Raw genomic sequence first — 23,367 nt, 5'->3', positions numbered from 1 at the left:
ATTAACTTGTATCGGCATACGATTAATTAAATAATCAATTAAGAGCATTACCCTATAGGTATGACCTCAGGGTATCAACTGATCACCACCGTCGTACGACAGTAATGTCAAACTCTAGTCAGCCAATCATTACCGATATGTGTGGACCAGTTGACTGTAAAATATTACTTTCCCTCAATTCTGTGGATATGACATTTTAGGAAGTGGTGAGAAGGTTGAGAGATATTTACTACAGTTGGGAGAAAGGGTGTGCCGAGAGAAGTATGGAACAAGGTCAGTATAGTTATACCAATGATGGGGATGAGGTTGAAGAGTTATCGCCCGAAGAATTTGGTAGGATATTAAGGTAATAGAGATCAATGACGACACATAGATGAGTTCAGGAGAGAGTGAAGGTGAGACTGCGGTGAATGGACCGAGAGCGCGAGACGCCGATTCTGATGATGAGGTGATTATAGTAAAGGAGATATATGTACCTAGACCTAGGAAGTATGGCTGGTTCCGTTTCGGAAAGAGGATTATCAGAGTATACCGTTAAGACTGTCATTATTGTGTGATGTGATGTGTTTTATCTTTAGCAAATTTAATTAGGAATTTAATTACGAGTTATGGCTATGGAGGTATGTAGTCGTCTTAATAAGTTTAGTATACTAATTGTAGAGTTTAGTTTTGTACGTATAACTGGAAAAATTGGAACATGTGGGATTATAGAGTGTCTTATGATTTATGTTGATATGAGTAATTGCTTTACCAATGGTGCTAATAAACGCTTGTAATATTTGAACTTGGTTATCCTTATTTGATTGCTATTTATATAGTGTGGTATCTTCGTTTATGACCAAGGTTACGAGGACGTAACCTTAAATTTAAGGAGGGTAGGATGGTAAAATCTCGATGATTGTGGCATTTTGACAACATTTTTAATAGTGAGGCCTTGATAAGAAATATTTATATTGTTGTGTTAATGTTCTCAGTCTTAGATACTTATGTTTGAGTTATTTGATTAGCTGAAGTAATTCCTTTAAAGGGGATAAGCTACCTTGTGGTTGTTGTCTTTGCTTGGGTGATATGCGTTGTATTGAGTAGATCTTCAGTTGTGTTGTTAAACTTCGGGACGAAGTTTGGTTTAAGGGAGGTAGAATTGATGTGACCACAATTAGAGCATATTTAGTCCCCGAATTAACCTTGTTCCCATGCTTTTTAGTGCATATTTGGGTCATTTATTGTCTTTAGTTCTCTGTTTTGCATATTCTTTGAGGTTTTGATCCCTTGGTAGGAAAGGAGTGCAAACCTTGCATTTTCATGGCAAAATGAGACTAAATTGACTGAATTCAATGACCAAGCATCAAGGAGAGACAAGATTAGAAGGCCTTTGTACATACTATAGTAGATGGGCAATGATGAGAAAGGATCCTTGCATCCCCGAGGAAATCCCCAAGGATTTTATGAAGAAAAAGGAAGAAAAGAAGAAGAAACGAGACTGCCCAGCAATCCGTGCGTCTTCTCCTGAAGACGCCCGTCCACCACACACAACCCGTGCGTCTTCACCCTCTGGACGCCCGGGCAAAAGCTCCAGAAGACGCCCGTCTTCTCCACAAGACGCCCGGGCAGAAACCACCAAATCCGCCCGTCCCGTGCTAAAGACGCTCGGATTCCCAGGCAGACCCATTTCGTCTTCTTCAAGCTTCAAGGAAGGATGCACATCTTTTTCTAGAGACCGGAGTCTCCCTAGAGACCGAAGTCTTCCCAAAAAGACCGGCGTTTCCTCAACAAGGGACTTAATCGTCATTTAAGTCCTTAGTTAACCCTAATTCATGCACCTAATCCCCACTATAAATACCCCATTAGTCTAATTAGAAGAGCATGTTCTTCTTAGCAATCTTTAGTGTAGTTAATATCAATCAAATCTCTCTTTAATCTTGTAATCAACATTTAATCAAGTTTGAATACAAGTTTTATTTCCTTAATCTCTCTCTCTTGTTCATCCTTTATTTTGGGTAATTGAAGATTATTTAGGTTATTATTGGGAGATTGACAACCTTCCAATCAAGCATCAAGTACTTCTTTTATTCTTTGCTTTATTATTGGAATCATTAGTAGGTATAATTCTCTTAATCCCTTTTTAATTATTGTTAATCACTTTCATTTATTCATCATGTTTCACTTTGTTGGTATGATTGACAACCTTGCTAGCATGTTCAACATGATAATGAGTGAGTAGTTTTCTTAGCTAGGGTTAATGGGTAATTAGGGGAAACCAACATGGGGAATGATTCATGCTTAAATTAATATGCTTTCATAGTTTATTTGCTTGCTTGTTATGATCTCAACTCATGCACATGTTATGTTTGATGAAATGCGAGCCTATGAATCCTTGCATTTTTTACCCATCACCTATCTTTTCAATGAGACTTGTAAGACATAAACCAACTCGAGTCTCATTAGACCATGCATGTTGTTGAGTAGGAAAGACTAAGTCGACTTGTAGGTGATGTACAATCTAATCGATTCGGCTCCGGGACCCAAACTTTCCTAGGATTGTAAGATATAAACCAACTCGATCCATCACAACAATAATTGTTTGCTTATAACTTGAGAATATGTTTGTATGATCAATTCCCATGAATCCCCTATAACCCCATGACACCCTAGTGCCTTTTATCAATTGTTTACATCCCTTTTGATTCATCTTGCTTGTTTACTTTCATTGTTATTTAGTTTAGTGATTCAAACCCCAATTGTGACACCCTTAGACACCACTAGTTGCAATAGAAATCTCATCTCAATTCCCGTCCCTTGGGATCCGACCTTTACTTGCCTCTTTACTAATTGTAGAGTTGTTTTTGAAGTTATAAATTGTGTTTTGGTCTAGGTGCTCCTAACGACAAGTAACCGAAAAATAAGTTCCGACCAAAAATGGCGCCGTTGCCGGGGACGGTGTTAACTTGATTTAGATTTTCTTATATTGTTATTAGTTGTGTCTTTATTTGCCTTGGGGAAGTAAAACTCCTCAAGGTTTGTTCTAATTGTTTTCGAGTTGTTTGATATTTTTCATGTCTAGAAGGTCACAAGGTGACTTGTTACCCTTTGATCACGAAATTGAAAGGACTTTGACAACCAATAGAAGACTTGCTAGGAGAACTTTGAGAGGTGTTAGTGAGGTTATTCAACCAAATACTATTGAGTTCATCAACCCTTTTGCAAGAGAAGGTGATGAGAACCCAACACAAAATCCAACACAAAATCAACCCACAATGCCTAAGTTTTCATCACATTTCGTACCCACCGAGGAGAACCTACCCAATGGTACTCCCACACCACAACATCTAACCGGAAATTTTATTGCCAAATCCGCATTTATCCAATTAGTCGAAAGAAGACAATTTGGGGGGATGCCTAGTGAAGACCCTCATTCTCATATGGAGGCTTTTTGCGATTATTATGATGCAATTTCTCAAACCGGTGTAACTCAAGACCAAATTCGATGGGTCTTATTTCCTTTTTATCTAATTGGCACCGCGAAACAATGGTTGAAATTGATAAGGCTACTCTCGGAATTGATTCTTGGAAGAAATTGGCTCTAGCTTTCTACAAAAAGTTCTATCCACCGGAAAAGACTAACATGCTAAGAGCTCAAATTACGGGCTTTAAGCAAAGGGATGAAGAATCTTTGTATGAAGCTTGGGAGCGATTCAAAGGAATTTGTCGCTCATGTCCTCACCATGGACTTAGCGAGTGGTTCTTGGTACAACAATTTTGGAACGGTCTATATGAAGATTCAAGGAACATTCTCAACATGGGATCAAATGGAATGTTCACCGAAGTTGATGACAATCAAACTTGGAACAAAATTGAGGAAATGGCGGTCCATAACTCACAATATAGTAGACCTCGCAAGGCTACTAGAGGAGGAAAGCATGAAGTGGACTCCGTTACTCAATTGGGTGCTCAACTTAGTGCTCACATTGATACCATCAATTTGAAGTTTGAAAAGGCTATGGCTAGACTTGAAGAAGCCTCAAAATCACCAAAGCACCATGTTAATGCCATGACGGCATCTTCATCAATCCCAAGTGGGATATGTGAGAATTGTGGAACTTTGGGACATGACCAAAGTGAATGTAGGGGAACAAATGAACAAGTGAATGCTTTCCAAGCATACAAGAGTGGTACCCCTTATTCAAACTATTACAATGAAAACATCAAATTCCATCCAAATCTCTCATACAAAAGCCAAAATGTTCAAAACCCTAAACCAACATACACCCCACCTCCCATGAGAAACCAAAATCAAAGACCCTTTTACAACCAAAACCAAGGTTACCAAAATCAAACTCCATACAATCAACAAAATGACCAAGGTTTTGATGTTCAAAAAGCGGTCCTCCAAATGCAAAAGAATCAACAAGAGTTTTTCACTCAAATGCAAAAGGATAGTCAAGCAAAGGAAATCACCATCAACAACATCCTAGCTCACACCAAAATGTTGGAAACCCAATTGACTCAACTAGCATCTTCAAGCTCACAAAGACAAAAGGGGTAATTACCACCTCAAAGTAATCCCCCAAGACATGAAACGGTTAGTGCCATTCACTTGAGAAGTGGTACAAGGTATGAAGCACCGAAGAAGCAAGTTGAGGATGAAGTTGTGGAAGCTAGTGACAAAGAAGAAATTGTGCAAAACTCCAAGGATGGAGAACCCTCAAAAGAAGAAATTTCAAGGAAAAATGAAGACAAGGTCAAGGAGAAGGAGCCCATTGTGATTAGATTTCCTTTTCCAAGTCGTCAAGCCAAGCCCAAATTTGATGACCAACTTGGGAAATTTATGGAAATTGTGAAGAATTTGGAAGTCTCAATTCCTTTCACGGAATTAATCAATCACGTGCCGGCCTATGCAAAATACATGAAAGACATCCTCACAAAGAAGAAGTCAATCCGGAAGCTTGAGACTATCGCCTTCACTAAGGTGAGTAGTGCAATACTTCAAGGGAGTTCACCTCCGAAACTCAAAGATCCGGGAAGCTTCTCAATACCGTGTACCATTGGCGACACCACGACCAACAAAGCCTTATGTGATCTAGGGGCTAGTGTGAGTGTTATGCCGTACTCGGTGAGTAAAAGGTTGGGGATGAGAGAGCTTAAATGCACCAATATCACACTCCAAATGGCCGATAGATCGACGAAGACACCACTAGGGATATGGGAAGATGTTCCCGTGAGAGTTGGGAAATTTTTCATCCCGGTGGACTTTGTCATTATTGACATGGAAGAAGACTCCAACATTCCAATCATTCTAGGAAGACCTTTCTTACACACCGCGGGTGCGGTGATTAATGTGAAGCATGGAGAGCTCACTCTAGAAGTGGGAGATGAGAGCATAACTTTCAATCTTGACAAGACCATGAGAGCTCCCCGTTTGCATGAACCATGCTTTATGGTTGATCATTATAGCCGGAAGGATGATAGGAAGAAGTCGGAATTCCAATGGAAGAAAATTGATGATGCTCCATTCAAAGAGCAAGTGAATTGTAACAAAGAGAGCTTGAAAAGCTCACCAAAGTCAAGCAATGAAGAGGATGGCCTCATTGGCCAAGACAAGAAAGTGGGAGAGTTGTCTCTATCAACTCAAGAGATCTTTAGTGATCAAGTAGATGAAGTTTGTGGTCTTTGGGACGATGAGTTTGAAGGGATTTTCAATCCCTATATTGGTAATGCTATCGATAAAGACCGACAACAAGGGCAAAGATCTATTGAAGATCTTTATCATGATAATGAACAAGCTTTTGATTACTTCTTCAAGGTGTTGAGCAACATCAACAACACCTTGGACATGCCCCCATGACATCTCACTAAGGATGAGAGTTTGGTGGAGTCCTCCCTAAACCACCATTTGTAAATATTTCTAACTCCCTAACTCGCATTTTAATTCTTACATTACATTTTTGTCATTTTTGGATTTTTATGCTTTGATCAAGATAATTATCATTTTTGAGAGAAGTGAGGGAGGGACTAATGATTTTAATTGATGTGTAGTGCTTTAGCTTAGTGTGGGGATAGCAATCGCCTAGGCTATTCATGCCTTAGTAGTGCCCCTACAATGAAGAACACGGGATTTGAAGAATGAAAAATGACAAGGGATATGCAAGTGCACGGATGGAACTGAATCCGGGTAAAACAGGGAGAATCCGAGCGTCTTCATGGGAATCCGCCCGTCTTCAGGCAACCCGGGCATATTTGTCGAAATCCGCCCGTCCATCTGAGCTGAGAATTTGAAATTTTGGGACTGTTGAAGAATCCGAGCGTCCTGGTAGAGAAGACGCTCGTCTTCAGAAATCCGCCCGTCCTGGAAGAAAAGACGCCCGTCTTTTTTCCTATGAAAAACAAGAAATCTCACTGTCTGAGAATCCGCCCGTCTTCAGAAGAAGACGCCCGTCCTGCAATTGATAAATCCGAGCGTCTTTGCTGAAAGACGTCCGTCTTTAGGCGAGATCCCTGAAACCAAAACAGGCAGAATCCGAGCGTCCCGAAGGAAAGACGCCCGTCTTCCCCTGATATTTCAAAAATTTCGGGTATTTTAAATACCCCCTCCCACATTCATTTCTTCATTCATTCATTCAAAACACTACCCATAAACCCCAAAAACTCTAAACCCTCATCCTCTCCATCACCAAAACAAGATTTCCTCAACCAAATCCAACAAAACCAAATCCAAACTTCCTTTTAAACAACAATTAATCACTCCTCTTCCAACAAAAATCAAACCAAGCACAAAAAATCTTCAACCTTTGAGTCGATTTTTGAAATTATAAAGGCAAAGCCTTTCATCTTAAAACCGATTTGGGTATACTTGGAAATTGAAGATTTTCACTCTTTTCTTGGTTAAATCATCAATGGCAAGAACAAAAGGAGCAACAAAGGCACCTAAGGCAAAGGCACTCTCAACAAGACAAAAATGTCTTCAAGCAAAGAAAGCCTCATTGGCTATGGTGGTATCTAGTTCAAACTTGGAAGTTCAACAACAACAACAACCTCCCTTGGAAGCAACAACATCAACAACTCCGGAAATTGCTCAATTACCAAACTATCCGGAGGTAATTTTCATTTCTAACTCCCATAGGGATACATTTGCCAAGTATGCTAGAAAATCCTTTCTATCCACCAAGTTCATATGTGAAGATGCCTTGAACAAGTTGGGTGTCCTTGAATAAATGAAAGCCTTCTTTGAAGCCATGGGGTTGGGCAAATTGTTTGCTACAAGAGAATTGACATACCCCTCCCTTACCTTAGAATTCTTGAGTTCTTTGAAAGTTACTAAGGTAGAGACTAGGGAAAACATCGAGTTCCGCCTTGCTAATGTGAGTAGGCGCATCACCTTTGAGGAATTGGGTAAAGTATTGGGTCTTAGTGATTCACCTAGTTATTTCAAGAATACCGACAAGTATGACCCCGCTCCTCTTTGGGAGGCGATTTCCGGGAGGAAATTTGAGAACTATCATGCTAGTCGCGCTCTATTAGTCCACCATCCGGGCATTAGAGTGTGGCACAAGGTCATCGGGAATACTATCATTGCAAGAAAAGACACCAACCACTTTACCAAGCTCGATTGTGTTCTTCTTGAGTCGGCCTTAAATAGTGGAAGGGAATTCACCAAGCCTTACAATTCTCTAAGGCTTTTGGTGGAAAGATGGCTAAATGTTGATTGTGGAAAGCAAGGCACCACCGTTATTGTAAATGGAGGTCTAGTCACTCTTTTGGCTAAGTACTTTGATCCGAATTTCAACAAGGATAGCAAGTATGTGGCGAAAAAAGGTGGTCATCTCATTGACATAGATGCTATGATTAACAAGTACAAGTGGGTCACTCATAACCCTCTTGACACCAAATATGGGTGGCTCACCAATGAGGCTAGATCTTTTACTTTGCCTTCCAAGATATGCCGTTTGAGTGTCCATCGGACCAACTACCTTCTTCCCCTCTCAAAAGAAGCCGAATACATCATCCGTCAACAAAGGGGTGAAATTGAAATGCCCTCCTCCTCCATTGTCACACCACCCTATCGTTTCAAGTATCAAGAGTTCAAACCCGAAGGTGTTGAAGCAAGCAAAGACTATATGACTCTACTTATGCAAGAGATGCATAAACAAGCTTTTAAGGATCGGGAAGATGCATACTTAGCCCAATATCCACCCCTCCTTCATTTAGCTAGGCAAGGACTACTTGATCCTTCATGTCCTTTGCCTAGTTGGGCGGATAGGGAAGTCTTCTTTCCGAGTGCATCTTGGGGTGAGATTCCGGGTGACGATGAGGTTGTCGGTGATGAGGTTGTTGATGATAACATTGAAGAAGAGGCTAATGAAGAAGAAGAGGATGATGAAGGAAGTAAGCAAGGAAGTGAAGAGGGAATTGGTGATGAGTCCACTTCTATTGAGGAAGATGATGATAATGATGATATGGTGGAAGACTAGCAAGCTTTGGAGGCTCCTACCCTTTTGAGGTTTGTCTACTTCTTTCTTTGTTTTATTTATTTATCTTGATCATGGTTGGAGAGTCCTAACACCATAGAGGACTAACACCTCAGCCCCATTGAGGTGTTCTTATTTCATTGTTCCCACTTTTGAAAATCCAAAATGACAAATTTAGTTTCATGCATTGCATCTTGTGTGCATGAACTACCCCCAACTTTAGGACATTAGAAATAATGTCTAACTCGGTTTGGGGAAGTACATGCATACGCAACGGGAGGTAATCTAAATTACGCTCTCCGTCATAAACAAAAACCCATGCATCATGTAGTGTAGATTAGTGTAGATTGCATTTAGTATAGAATTCATGCATCATGTTTGCATAATTTCCCATCATTTTGGCCATTGAGGACAATGCCCATATTAGTGTGGGGATGGGGAATTCTAACTTAACTTTTATTCAAAAATCCAAAAAAATTGAAAATTTTTGAAAAACCATAAAAATTGAAAAATTGAAAATCCAAAAACAAGTTCATTTCCTTTGTAAGTGTAGTCATGTATATATTGTTGTATATATTGTGTTTGTTCTATCCTTGTTCACATTGATTGACTACGCCACATCCGAGACATGAGGATCATGAAGACCGCATGGTATGATCTTTCCAATCTCCTTTTTCCTCTTTATGTTAATGACTATGTGGCTTTATTTTGATTGATGCGGTATAACAATGTGAACTTAGGACTTGCATTTAGTTTATATGTCATATTAGTTGGTAGAATCATATGCATTAGGATGTTTATATATTAGTTGCATCATGGCATGTAGTTTGCATGTTAGAAAATTTTGCGAAACCGTCTACTTGGGAAGCTTGACAAGTGTATATAGGCCCTAGTAGATGCTTTTTCTTCTTAAGACTTTGCTTGTTAGAATACTTGTAAAACACCCTAGGATGTGTCATGCTAGTATCCTTTGACCCATGGATTAAGGCCTAGTCAAGAATACCTTGTGGTGTGATAACTCCTTGGCTACCATTTATTCCAAGGTGACCCTTGAAACCATGCATCCATCATCCATGTTCTACCACATTTTTGTCATCAAAGGGAATGGGCACAAAAAGAAATCAATTTGAGTTCAATGAAATGAAAAGTGAAAGAAAGTTTGCAAAAATGCATCAAATGAAAAGAGGAGCAAAAATAGACTCCTAATGCTTCAAATATAAGGCACCCTCACTACATATGGGGTGACTTTGAAAATGTTCAAAAGAACAAAGAAAAGTTGAAAGTTGTCAAGTATTGAAATGCCAAAAATCAAAAAGAAATGGCAAGAAAGTGTTCTCAAATGTTATATGCCACAAGAAATTGGGGGGGAAAACAAAAACAAAAGCAAACTCCCAAAGTGAAACTCAAATATCTATTGATCCCTTTATCCATCGTATCCATTTTTGTGCATGGTAGAGAGGGGACGACCCTTCTTCTTGTCTAGGCAAGAGGGGGAATTCCGCGATCCTCCAGTGTTTCTAACACCATAGGGAGTCTATTCTTGACAAAAGCATTTAACGATTGAGGACAAAGGTACCCTAGCTTGACACAACTTGGAGGTGATTTATTGGTATCCTTCTAGGCTTAGTAGTTTGAAGAAATTGCATCTATGAAGGAGTGTGTACCCTTGAATTGCTTCCCCTTTAGATAATTTCCGCCACTTAATTGAGGAAAGTGGCTATTCTTTTGTAGATGCATCCATTATTTGATTTTGTGTGCTTAATGTTTGGATGTGTCGCCATTTTGGCAAGACCCACCTTGCCTTGCAAGAAGGCATTCTACCTCATGGTTGTCTTGTTGTGAGTTGAAGGGGCGGAGTGAGACCCGCTAATTGTCTCATATCGGCTATGTTATTAGGTTAGTTTAAATAATGGTCCTAGTCTTTGTCACCTCTTTACTCGGGACGAGCAAAGGTTTGGTTTGGGGATATTTGATGTGACCATAATTAGAGCATATTTAGTCCCCGAATTAACCTTGTTCCCATGCTTTTTAGTGCAAATTTGGGTCATTTATTGTCTTTAGTTCTTTGTTTTGCATATTCTTTGAGGTTTTGATCCCTTGGAAGGAAAGGAGTGCAAACCTTGCATTTTCATGGCAAAATGAGACTAAATTGACTGAATTCAATGACCAAGCATCAAGGAGAGACAAGATTAGAAAGCCTTTGTACATACTATAGTAGATGAGCAATGATGAGAAAGGATCCTTGCATCCCCGAGGAAATCCCCAAGGATTTTATGAAGAAAAAGGAAGAAAAGAAGAAGAAACGAGACTGCCCAGCAATCCGTGCATCTTCCCCTGAAGACGCCCGTCCACCACACACAACCCGTGCGTCTTCACCCTCTGGACGCCCGGGCAAAAGCTCCAGAAGACGCCCGTCTTCTCCACAAGACGCCCGGGCAGAAACCACCAAATCCGCCCGTCCCGTGCTAAAGACACCCGGATTCCCAGGCAGACCCATTTCGTCTTCTTCAAGCTTCAAGGAAGGATGCACATCTTTTTCTAGAGACCGGAGTCTCCCTAGAGACCGGAGTCTTCCCCAAAAGACCGGCGTTTCCTCAACAAGGGACTTAATCGTCATTTAAGCCCTTAGTTAACCCTAATTCATGCACCTAATCCCCACTATAAATACCCCATTAGTCTAATTAGAAGAGCATGTTCTTCTTAGCAATCTTTAGTGTAGTTAATATCAATCAAATCTCTCTTTAATCTTGTAATCAACATTTAATCAAGTTTGAATACAAGTTTTATTTCCTTAATCTCTCTCTTGTTCATCCTTTATTTTGGGTAATTGAAGATTATTTGGGTTATTATTGGGAGATTGACAACCTTCCAATCAAGCATCAAATACTTCTTTTATTCTTTGCTTTATTATTGGAATCATTAGTAGGTATAATTCTCTTAATCCCTTTTTAATTATTGTTAATCACTTTCATTTATTCATCATGTTTCACTTTGTTGGTATGATTGACAACCTTGCTAGCATGTTCAACATGATAATGAGTGAGTAGTTTTCTTAGCTAGGGTTAATGGGTAATTAGGGGAAACCAACATGGGGAATGATTCATGCTTAAATTAATATGCTTTCATAGTTTATTTGCTTGCTTGTTATGATCTCAACTCATGCACATGTTATGTTTGATGAAATGCGAGCCTATGAATCCTTGCATTTTTTACCCATCACCTATCTTTTCAATGAGACTTGTAAGACATAAACCAACTCGAGTCTCATTAGACCATGCATGTTGTTGAGTAGGAAATACTAAGTCGACTTGTAGGTGTTGTACAATCTAATCGATTCGGCTCCGGGACCCAAACTTTCCTAGGATTGTAAGATATAAACCAACTAAATCCATCACAACAATAATTGCTTGCTTATAACTTGAGAATATGTTTGTATGATCAATTCCCATGAATCCCCTATGACCCCATGACAACCCCAATTGTGACACCCTTAGACACCACTAGTTGCAATAGAAATCTCATCTCAATTCCCGTCCCTTGGGATCCGACCTTTACTTGCCTCTTTACTAATTGTAGAGTTGTTTTTGAAGTTATAAATTGTGTTTTGGTCTAGGTGCTCCTAACGACAAGTAACCGAAAAATAAGTTCCGACCAAGAATGTAATACCACTATTTTGTTGCTGCATTTTGTGGAGGAAAAGACCTTGTGCTCAGTCTTGTGATTTTTACTTTTGGTTGTGTTTTGGGTTATGTGGTGAACTTCGGGGACGGAGTTCTTTTAAGAGGAAAAGACTGTAATACCCGGTATTTTAATACTTGATCAAAGGTTAGTCAACGGTAAAAATATGAAAATGAGTTTTATAAATTATATTTATCAAATTGTAATTTTATGAGTTTATGTTGTGAGACAGAATTAAATAATAAAATAACATAAGACGAGAGTGTGAGACCTGTCTCTCACGTGTGCCTCACGTGGGCCTTCGTGGCATCCAGGGGAAAGAGTTTTAGTGATGGTGTATATAATAATCATAAACCCATAAACCCTTATAATAATAGTAGTATTAATATTAATATTAATAATAATAATAATAATAATAATAATAATAATAATAATAATAATAATATAATTTAATAAAGAGGATTTCATAGAAGCTTCCTAATACCATCTTACCTACTATAAATACAAGACTAGACCAAACCATAAATCACTTTTGCACAATAATTACATAAAGGGTTAGAGAGAGAGTTGAAGAGAGAAAAGCAAAAGAGTCTTTCGTCTTTTTTTGTCTCAAGATTTAAAAGGTATGTTTTATTAAAACCGTCTTATAATTAATTCATCTCATAAATAATCCATCTTATACTATAAACCGTTGACCACATGAGACCTAGGACCTTGACCATCTTAACCTTGACCCGAGACCATCATTGACCAACCGTGGGTGGTGGTTTGACCGTGGAGGTTGATTAGGGTTAGGGTTGTGAACCGTGTTTGTGCAAGGGTTAAGCCACCGTGTCTCGACTTGACCGTGACCTGGGTTGGGGGCTGCTGCTGCTAATGTTTCACGGTGAGTCTGGGAGTGTATACGGTGGTGGTCATGGCGGTGGTTGGTGTTGGAGACCGTATGTATGAGGATGAGTGTGGAAGTGGTGGTGGTGTCGTGTTGTTGACCCGTACTTGTGTCTAAAGGCCGTGACATTGGCAAGTACTGTTGTCGGAGGTCCCACCGTGGCTCAAGGGAGACCACAGTGGTGGCTATTGGTGGTGGTTTGGGTGGTTTTTGGGTCATAGATTACGCAAGGGTGTGTCGGGTTTGTGTTGTTGTTGTTGCGAGTTAGGTTGGCTATGGGAGCAGTGTTTGGTGGCTGGTTAGGTTACACTTCACCATGACGGGGTGAGTCACGGTAGTGGTAGCTCACGGTGGTGTATATGGTGGAGGTTGTGGCGGTTGTAGGTGGCGGTGCTCATGTGTGTAAGGGCGAGTGTTGAGTTGTGAGTGTGGTGTGAGCGTTGGGATTAGGGCACGAGTGTGTGAGCTCGTGGGGTGTCGATGGTGATGATGGTTGCGGTGGCTGGCCAAGGGGTGTTGTGTACGGGTGGTGGTCGTGGTTATGTGAGTTAGGGGTGGTGAATGTGGGTGAGAAACATGGGTCAACCATATATGGTTGTGGGTTGGTAAACACGGTTTCAACCGTGTAGTGCTTGAGTGTTGGTTGAGTCTTAAGACAGGTTTAACCCGTGGGTGATGGGGTGATTGGGTTTGTTTTAAGACGGGTTTTAACTATATTAAATCCATATTGTTATAATTAGTTTAATTGTTACTTGAGTTAGAATAATTAGTAATTATTATTATTATTATTTAATTAGCTGAAGGTTCGTTGAGAAGCATTATTAATTGGATCGCTTGCTTTATCTGGAGTATTGCTAATCAGGTAGGCTAGCTACTCAACAATTAACTGCGGGGTTTTCTTATGTGCAATTATGTGACTTAATTGTGTGTTAATGGCATGATATCAATCCTTTATGACGGAAACTGCTATTGATTGTGTAATTGGATTTTGGCCGTGTGTTGTGGTGTGTGATGACGTGACCGTGACCTGAGTGTTGATTGTTGACTGTTCATTGGTTGTTATATCTTACTGGCATGTCACTGTTTCGTATTGGCATTGGTGAATTAATATGTTTAATGAAAAGGAGCTTGACAATGTGGTTACTAAAGTACTTGGCAATTATATATTATCATGAGTGAATTGTGTAAGCTTGGTAATTCTGTATTGGCAACGATATTGTGAAAAGCTTCTGAATTGGATAAGTCAGGCATGGCTGCGGCTGTGTATCTAAAATGGATAGGCCAGGCACGGGGTGTAGAAGAGCCGTGGACCTTAGAATTGATAGGACGGGCAGGGCACGGTGTTTGGAGTTAGCCTGGACCTTGGGTGGCTAGTCCACATGGTGTGGTTGAGCTTGGGTTGTGAGCCTTGGCAACAGACTACTTGTGATTATTGTGGAGACAGTGGCGTTGAGGAGTCGTGTGAACTACATTGTTACTTTATATTTTTCTCTTGTTGTTCCGTTTATTTAATAGAAGATCATAGGTTGACTTATGTGTCTCCATGTGTCCTTTAATTTTTGTTTCCGTCATGGGAGCAGTTAATAACAGGTGCTTGATTAGCTGGGAAGGAGGTTGGGCATGAGACCTGGAGGAACTTAGGCGTCTAGCTCATTCAGTGTAGACTTTATCGTTTCTGTTTGCAAGTGTTGTAATTTATATTAAGTTAGATGTTCAGTACAATTGTAATAAAACCATTTAAAGTTATGTTTTATTAAATTACTTGGATTTGTTACCTTTGTAATCACAACCTCAGGAAACTGAGATGGTAACAATCTTATTTATCTCGGAATATCATGCTAAAGGCTCCTGGATAAATGGGGGTGTTACATGCTTCGTTTCTCGGTTGCCGAATCCGACAGGCCTTGAGCCGGGTTGTCCCTTGTTGCTCGGAATGTCCCTCGCTTTTTGCGGCTACATGTGTTTTGAAAGGGTCGGCCCCCCGCAGCCACGAATCTTTATCGGTCCTAATGTGTTAGAGGGAATGTCCTCGCCAAGGCATTGTTGCTCGAAATGTCCCTCGGTTTCGCTTGATATTCCCTCGGGGGTGTCGGGTGAACCGTTCTTGCTAGGGCCGTTGTCCTCCTACCCGCGTAAAAAGATGTGGTGGGATGGCTAATGGCTTCTAGCAGTTCTCTGGGATGCGGTATGCTTTTCGGGGGTTTGACATAATCTTTCGCCTATTCAAGAGTTGTTGCTCAAGATGAACGGCTATCGGTGCCTGTTGACCACTCGTTTGCTCGGGTGGCTCATGTGTGCCGTTGTCAATTGGGGAATGCTACCTGGTTGATCCTGCTAGTAGTCATATGCTTGTCTTAAAGATTATGCCATGCATGTGTAAGTATGAACTAATTCAGACTCTGAAACTGCGAATGCTCTTTAAATCAGTTATAGTTTGTTTGATGGTACCTTCTACTCAGATAACCGTAGTAATTCTAGAGCTAATATGTGCAACATCGCCCGACTTCTAGAAGGGATGCATTTGTTAAATAAAAGGTCAATGCGGGCTTTGCCTGTTACTCTGATGATTCATGATAACTCGACGGATCGCACGGCCTTTGCGTCGCCGACGCATCATTCAAATTCCTGCCCTATCAACTTTCGATGGTAGGATAATGGCCTACCATGGTGGTGACGGGTGATGGAGAATTAAGGTTCGATTCCGGAGAGCGAGTCTGAGAAACGGCTACCACATCCAAGGAAGGCAGCAGGCGCGCAAATTACCCAATCTTGACATGGGGAGGTAGTGACAATAAATAACAATACCGGGCTCTTTGAGTCTGGTAATTGGAATGAGTACAATCTAAATCCCTTAACGAGGATCCATTGGAAGGCAAGTCTGGTGCCAGCAGCCGTGGTAATTCCAGCGACAATAGCGTATATTTAAGTTGTTGCAGTTAAAAAGCTCGTAGTTGGACCTTGAGGTGGGCCGACCGGTCCGCCTTTCGGTGTGCACCTGTCGTCTTGCCTTTACTACCGGTGATGCGCTCCTAGCCTTAATTGTCCAGGTCGTGCCTTCGGCGCTGTTACTTTGAAGTAATTAGAGTGCTCAAAGCAAGCCTACGCTCTGTATACATTAACATGAGATAACATTATAGGATTCCGGTCCTATTGTGTTGGCCTTCGGGATCGGAGTAATGATTAACTGGGACAGTCGGGGGCATTCGTATTTCATAGTCATACGTGGAATTCTTGAATTTATGAAAGACGAACAACTGCGGAAGCATTTGCCAAGGATGTTTTTATTAATCAAGAACGAAAGTTGGGGGCTCGAAGATGATCAGATACCGTCCTAGTCTCAACCATAAACGATGCCGACCAGGGATCGGTGGATGTTACTTTTAGGATACCGCCGACACCTTATGAGAAATCAAAGTTTTTGGGTTCCGGGGGGAGTATGGTCGCAAGGCTGAAACTTAAGGGAGTTGACGGAAGGGCACCACCAGAAGTGGAGCCTGCGGCTAAATTTGACTCAACACGGGGAAATTTACCAGGTACAGAACTCAGACAAAAATAATAAGGTTCAAAATTTGCTAGTTTAGGGTGGTGTACTCCACCCTTCCATTTTTCCTTCTCTTTCATATAGGATCAAACTTCAAAGGTATAAAGCGTTGACCAAAAATATGTTCGAATATAAAAAGTGTTATAAAATAAACTTACAATTTTTATATTTGGATTTCATAAATCCCTCACATAATAATTTTTTTAATAAAGTATTATATATAATATTTATTTAGTTTATCATTTTAATTTTCATTTTTATCCTAAATGCTTTACCTTTTTTTTTCTATAATTGGAATTTTATCATAGTATATTATTGTTCTCACAAACATAACCTACTTTTTTGTGGTGATAAAATATTGTTAGCCACATGATTATTCAAAGCAACATAAAATATTAGAAAACTTCCATTGTATACAAATGTCTATAATTATGCGAATGAATCTCATCTTGTTGTCTCATTAATATAAAAATTTTGATGGAGATTGGTATGGAGACTTCTAAAGTAGAATCTTTACGTCAAATTTCGCTAGAGGATCACTTAAAATCCGATGCAGAAGATAATAATGATAAGAGAAGAAAACAGAAAAAATTATCTGCGCTTGTCAAAGCTATGAAGTTTAATTGCGCAATGGTATGTATTTATACTTTCCTATTTCTCTATGTTATATTGAAGAGCATAAAATTTAGAACTCCAGTTTTTTTATTGCATGAAGAAGATAAGACAAGAATGAATATAAATGGGAAAAAACATTATGATTAGCAATTGATATAAATTTCATTTATAAGCTTAAAAAATTATTTTCACTCATTTTAGATTTATTCAATCTTTTTAAATTACGAATTTTTAAGTATAATACTGTATAACAGATGGTTGAAACGTTTTTTTCTATCCTCTTTCGTATATGTTAATTTTCTTGTATTAAAAATGTAGTAGATGTATTGGTAGATGGTAATGACTAACATGAATTATTCATCCTATTTTAAAATTGCATTTTTTATGTTGTACTAGATTTAGAAATATATTGCACTGTGTCGTCAGCCTAATTCATAATTATAGTATTAATTGATATTATTTAAAATATTTTTATTTTGCATATGTAGAAATCAAGTAATGAAAGAATGTAAAAAAAAAATGAACTTACGCGTGTTGGTCCCTTTTAACTTAGAAATCATATGTTATACTGTAGTGATACATTTTAGGGTTATTTCATGGAAATGATCCAAACTAAGGTTCTTCTTATATTAATCTCAACTAATGTTTAACTGAGAATAATCCTAACTATTGCATCATTTAACTTGCACTAAATCCATCCCATAGTTGACCTAATACAACCGGTTTTCCAACAGGTCATATTTTTAGGTCTACCACTTTTCTATTTTTCTGGTTCATTCTTCATCGCTTCTTCTTCCTCCTTCATTTTTTCATTCTCTCTCCAATTTCAAAGAATAAGATGGCTAATCATACATAATTCGCTAAAAACTTCTCATTCAAATATTGCCTAGCATGTACATTCATTTTCATTGTCCACAATTGCCCATCTTCAAGTCAGTGTGCAGCCAAAAATGGACAGATATTATATTGGTAGTACCTAAAATCTCAAAGTCGGTGTTATTAAAACCCAAAAAGACAGATATTTAAAAAAAAATACAAAATTGAATTTTTTGTGCTGAGTTTGACAGTCGAATAATCAGACGGATTCGTGGTGGTTGAGCTTTACGCTTCTTGGCTTAACCTTAGGACACATACTCGGTAAGAATCTCTCCACAATTATCTGCTACATTGAAGGAGATAGAGTGCAACCATGTTACGCCCAATAAATTACCCCTAAAAATTACTCAAATGGTTGAAAAAAAACCCTATAAATTCAAAGCCAGAAAAACTGGGGGATTTGAATAGATACTAAACGTGGGTTTTTCAATTTGGGGATGCGGCAAGGAGGGTGGAACAGGAGATGAAGAAATTGGTGGTGGACGTATGGTAGTGTGGGAGTTTGGATTTTTGGTGTTTGGTGATTGATGGTGGAGGAGATAAAAGGGATGAAGATTGAAGGGGATTAAATTCAAGTTGACTAATTAGGGTTATAGTCAAGGGAAACCAGTTGTTCAGGTTTCCCTTCCATGAGTTCAGTATAAGTTAGATGATGCAATAGTTAGGATTATTCTCAGTTAAACACTAGTTGAGATTAATATGAGAAGATGAGCCTTAGTTTGGATTATTCATATGAAATAACCCTACATTTTAAGATAATAATAAAGGTACTTTACAGTAATGTTTTAAACAAAGTTATGAAACATGAAGCAATATAAATAAGTGGTTAATTTGACTTATGTAGGTACTAAATTCATTGGAGGAATAAAATTTCATATAATTTTAAGACCTATATAATTGGATATTGGAGATTAAGTCATGTCAACAATAAATTACTACATTATTTTAACTCCCGCCTGAACCAAACGATATCTTATTTGGTTTGATGTAGAAATTAATTTATAAGTGATGTTCAAATGATGGAGAAGGGTTACGAGGCTTTGCGAGTTATTTATCATATTATAAGGGAGTTAGAAAAAACTTAGTTATGTATTTCACTTAAAATTAAAGGGACAACAAAACAAATACTAACTGTTTACTTAACTTACCAAATTATAATATGAGAATTGAACAAGTTCTTCATTGAAAATTGAGTTGGTTAACATATTTGTGCAGAATGTAGAGAGTTAAATTTCCTTCGAACGCCCCTACATAATGCAAAAATTGATTTACTTGTTTTCCATGGGTGATTGACAATTTTCCTGCAGATAAATTTGCACATTGATTACCAAGCAGGTTTGTCAATTCACGTGAGTTTTATGTCGGAACTAAATTCTTATGAAATGAATGTCTGAGAAAGTTTTGATTTCTTGATCAATCGAACACCACTAATTATTATAAGCAAGAGGCTTTTATTTCAAGTGATATTATATCGTATAAGCTTCGTTAGACAATATTAGTTGCGTATAGACTCGCCAGACAATTTCAGTTTGGTGTAGGACTCATCAGACAAATTTCAATTGCGTATAAGACTCGTCAAAAAAATTTTAGATTGCATATTGGTCTCGGCACACGATCTTTTAGATTTCGTATAGGACTCGCCATAAAATCTTTTAGGTCGTATATAGAACACCTCATACAATTTAAACCACCTTGATAAGAGTAGAAGACTTCGATGTTTTTGTTCAATCTCATATAAAATAAGGGAGCGTGTGTTTTGGGTTTTAATTTGCATCCAATCGAATAAAATTCCACAACATCCATCATAACACAACCTTCCGTGGTTGGCATGTGTATGATTTTCATTCCTTAAATCATGAACTTCATATTTGTCAATTTGCTATGGAGACATATCATCATAAAAGGATGCACTATGAGTCTATGATCAACGTGGGCATATATGGCTGATGATTTGTTGAAATTAAGTATTAACTTCAGATTCTTGTTATCTATCTCTTTTTTTGTTTTTTTTTTCTCCTCTTTTGTTATTTGTTTGAATTCTAAACAAATATTATTGTATGTTTGAATCCTACTTGTGGACGACGTGAATATTTGTCCACCGGTAAGAAAGAGGAAGTTAGATGTTAAAGTCTTAAAAAAAGAAGCTATGATACCATGATAAGATTTAAAGGGAGAGATTATTCATAAAAAGAGTAATTGTATTATTGAATTGTGTATTTGACAAATATAATCTGACCTATATTTATACATTAATATTAACCTTATATCTAAACCTTGGCCTACCTTCAATAATATATGATACTATTAGATCTTATTCATATAATATCTATATTTTATTATGCATGGTATATTCACTAAACAATTATTGTATTTAAACACAACCAACTTTATTTTTCACTTACTTTGTTGATTAGGTAGTTTTTACAGTCTTAACTTATTAGTGACTTATGGGAATGTCATTTTAAAATTCTACTTCGAGTGAAGATGTATATAGATAGAATTTACTGGTGGAATATTTTCAAAGTTAGCACACATGCATAGTTCATCGGTTAAAGTCTTATAAATGATAATTTTGCCGAATTTTAAATTTATTAAAATATTTACACAATTATTACAATATATAGATTATAGATTTTTTATGTTCCATTCAATTTCATGTCGCAAGTTTTATTATATTATTTTGGTAACTACTGAGTTCATGTTAGACAATTGTTTTCCTAATCACTAACCCAATGTTGTTATTGTTTTTGAATTGATTCAGTTGAAGTTAAAATTCAAAAGAATACGGAAAAAGAAACGTCGAAAGCAAAATAATTCAAACCAAGAAGATACTGCAAGTACTTCTGATACTGACAACTCTTCCACAATGTTGAGTGCATCAACCGAAGATGCATCATCGGACTCATGCCCGTCATCACCAACATCTTTTCATTCCACTACTAATAGTTCTTTTATTCCACATCAACAAACTGTCGAAGCTACCAAAACCACATTTAACATCAAGTATATCGGGTTAGCCTTATTACTGATTGCTCTTGGAGTTCTAATCTTTTGGGGTAAGACTTGGGCAATATTGTGGACCTTTGTATGGATAGTTGTATTTTCTTATTGTCGTCGTCAATATTGCATAAAAGAAAATAAGATAGCTTTAAATTCGATAAACTTACTAAGTTTTAGAAAAAAAGTGACATAATTTTTTAGCATTCATGGTTAATTATTTTATATAGAGTTTAATTGGAAATTAGTATATTACTCTATTGTCATCATCCAAATTGAATTCATATCTTACCAAACATTTGAGTTTTACTTTTGTGATTTTGTTATCATAAAGTTGTCTATTTAACTCAAATTCATTTGCATGAACTTTTTTTTTTATAATGAATATTCATTAGTTAAGAAAGAAATGATAGAATCCTCAAGAATACAAGAGTGGATATAATACAAAAGCGTTTTAATGGTAAGTACGCAATAAAACATCACCCTCCTCGACCACCCTGATCACCCGCGTTTAATGTTGACAAATTGTTTCCCTTCGCTTTAACCACTGCTTATCACTCATATCACCATCACACGCGCACACCACCCCTCTCTCCACTACTCCCTCTCGCCGCTTTACTTTACCCTTTCACTAACGACGCCTAATCCTCCCATTAGTCATTGCTCCCACCACTCATATATCCACCACACACTCTTTCCAGCCACACACACCAACCATATAACGTAATGCATTATGGTCCCCTCATATGGCCACATCGCCTTGAATTTCTAATTAAGAGATCAAATATATACATGCTCTACACTTAAATTGTGATCCATTGTAACACCCGCGAATTTCCCAGTTTGACATTTAAAATTTATTAAACCGTTCGATCACTTTATTTTATATTTTTGAATTATTCAATTTAATTAATTTTATGTCAAACACGATTTTTATAAACGTATTATATAAAAGCTCATTTTTATAAAATACGTATGATTAAATTATATCTTAAAGGCATGATTTATATAATAATATATGTATACATATTTTTGGTCGGATAATAATAGCGACAGTAATAATATTAGTTTCCGTCTCAAGTTAAAATAAACTCGAGACCTTATTCCGTCTAGCTATAGACCGTCACATTTCACCTTGCACCCACTTTAATCTGGACCAATCAAAAACCAACAACACATTCACCCACCTTCAAAATATCTACTATTATTATTATATATTATTATTATTATAGTTGTGTGTGGCTGTTGATGTAGTAACACGCCCCCACCCCCCCTTCTTATCTCTTTCCTCCTTTCGTCTTCCTCCTTTAAACAACAACAACAACAGCGAAACAACAGCAGCAACAACACACCCCATTTCCGCCTCCTTCAACCTCCGTTATCTCCCTCGTTCCTCAACCAATTTTCATAAAACTTACTCCATTAGCTTCCCCTCCTCATTCTCCTTCTTCCTATATAAAAAAGAGCCAAGCTTTCATCCGGTCTCATTTCGGCCGTCTTTCAAAGATGCGGTTTTTGGAGCTAATCTCTTCCATTTTGGGTTTAGAATCATCCTTGGACGGTTCCTTGGACGTTTGAGAGCTCATAAACAGGTAACGGTGATAGGTTACTCGACAAATGTCGAATTCCCGTCTTTTGTATCGTTTTATATGTGCTTACCTGATAAAGTTTGGTCCTTTACTGTTTTTCTCATTTGTATGATAAATGTCGCCTTTTGTTGGTGTTTAATTTATGCCCTAACCTCGCCTTAAATGTCGTTTAAAAATGGGTTGAAGTGGACTGAGGAATATCGTCTTTGGAGCTGTGAAAGACGGCTTTGTACTGAAAGTGAGACTGATTTGGTACCCGTATTGGACTGTTTTATACTCGATTTTTATGCTCGGTTTTGGGATGGTCGAAAGGGTGGTTGTGGGCAGTCTTGAGTCGGGTCTGGAACGGACTCCTAGGACTGGTTTTATGTTGCGGAAATTGGTATTTTACCTCTGTTTTAGGACGGATAATTATGTCCCTCGGACCCGTTTCTCATCTGTGCCTGCAAACTCATGTCGTCCCTGTCTGCATTCATTTCCTTCTTTGTTCTTACCTGAGACACGCACTGTCAGACTGCTCATCTCCGTTTCATGTCCTGTTTTTATATCGCGTATTGGACGGGGTTACTCCTTTGTTTTGCAGCTGTTCGTGTGGTTGGTTGTAGTCGGGTTGAACTCGGTTGGACTGGTTGCGTTGGGGGTAGTCACGGGGCTGAGTTGCACACTCGTGCTCCCCATCCTCCTTTCCCCTTCTTCTGTTTCTTCCTCCTTTTATTAGGA

The 23,367-nt window shown here is 38.3% G+C and overlaps 1 long non-coding RNA gene and 1 other non-coding gene across 2 annotated transcripts; one reads left to right on the top strand and one right to left on the bottom strand.

Moving 5' to 3' along the window:
* Positions 1-3,622: 3,622 nt before the first annotated feature.
* Positions 3,623-3,729, bottom strand: LOC141624278 (small nucleolar RNA R71). The gene has a single exon (XR_012534086.1). It is a non-coding gene; the product is annotated as a small nucleolar RNA R71 (small nucleolar RNA).
* A 13,292-nt stretch (positions 3,730-17,021) lies between these two features.
* On the top strand, positions 17,022-21,391 carry LOC141621926 (uncharacterized). The gene is made up of 2 exons (XR_012532783.1): positions 17,022-17,203; positions 20,823-21,391. It is a non-coding gene; the product is annotated as an uncharacterized LOC141621926 (long non-coding RNA).
* Positions 21,392-23,367: the final 1,976 nt, after the last annotated feature.

The sequence above is a fragment of the Silene latifolia genome, chromosome X, assembly GCF_048544455.1.
Source record: "Silene latifolia isolate original U9 population chromosome X, ASM4854445v1, whole genome shotgun sequence".
NCBI classification, from domain to species: Eukaryota; Viridiplantae; Streptophyta; class Magnoliopsida; order Caryophyllales; family Caryophyllaceae; genus Silene; species Silene latifolia.
Note: the sequence above shows the minus strand (reverse complement) of the source record. Positions and strands in the feature narration are given on the sequence as shown.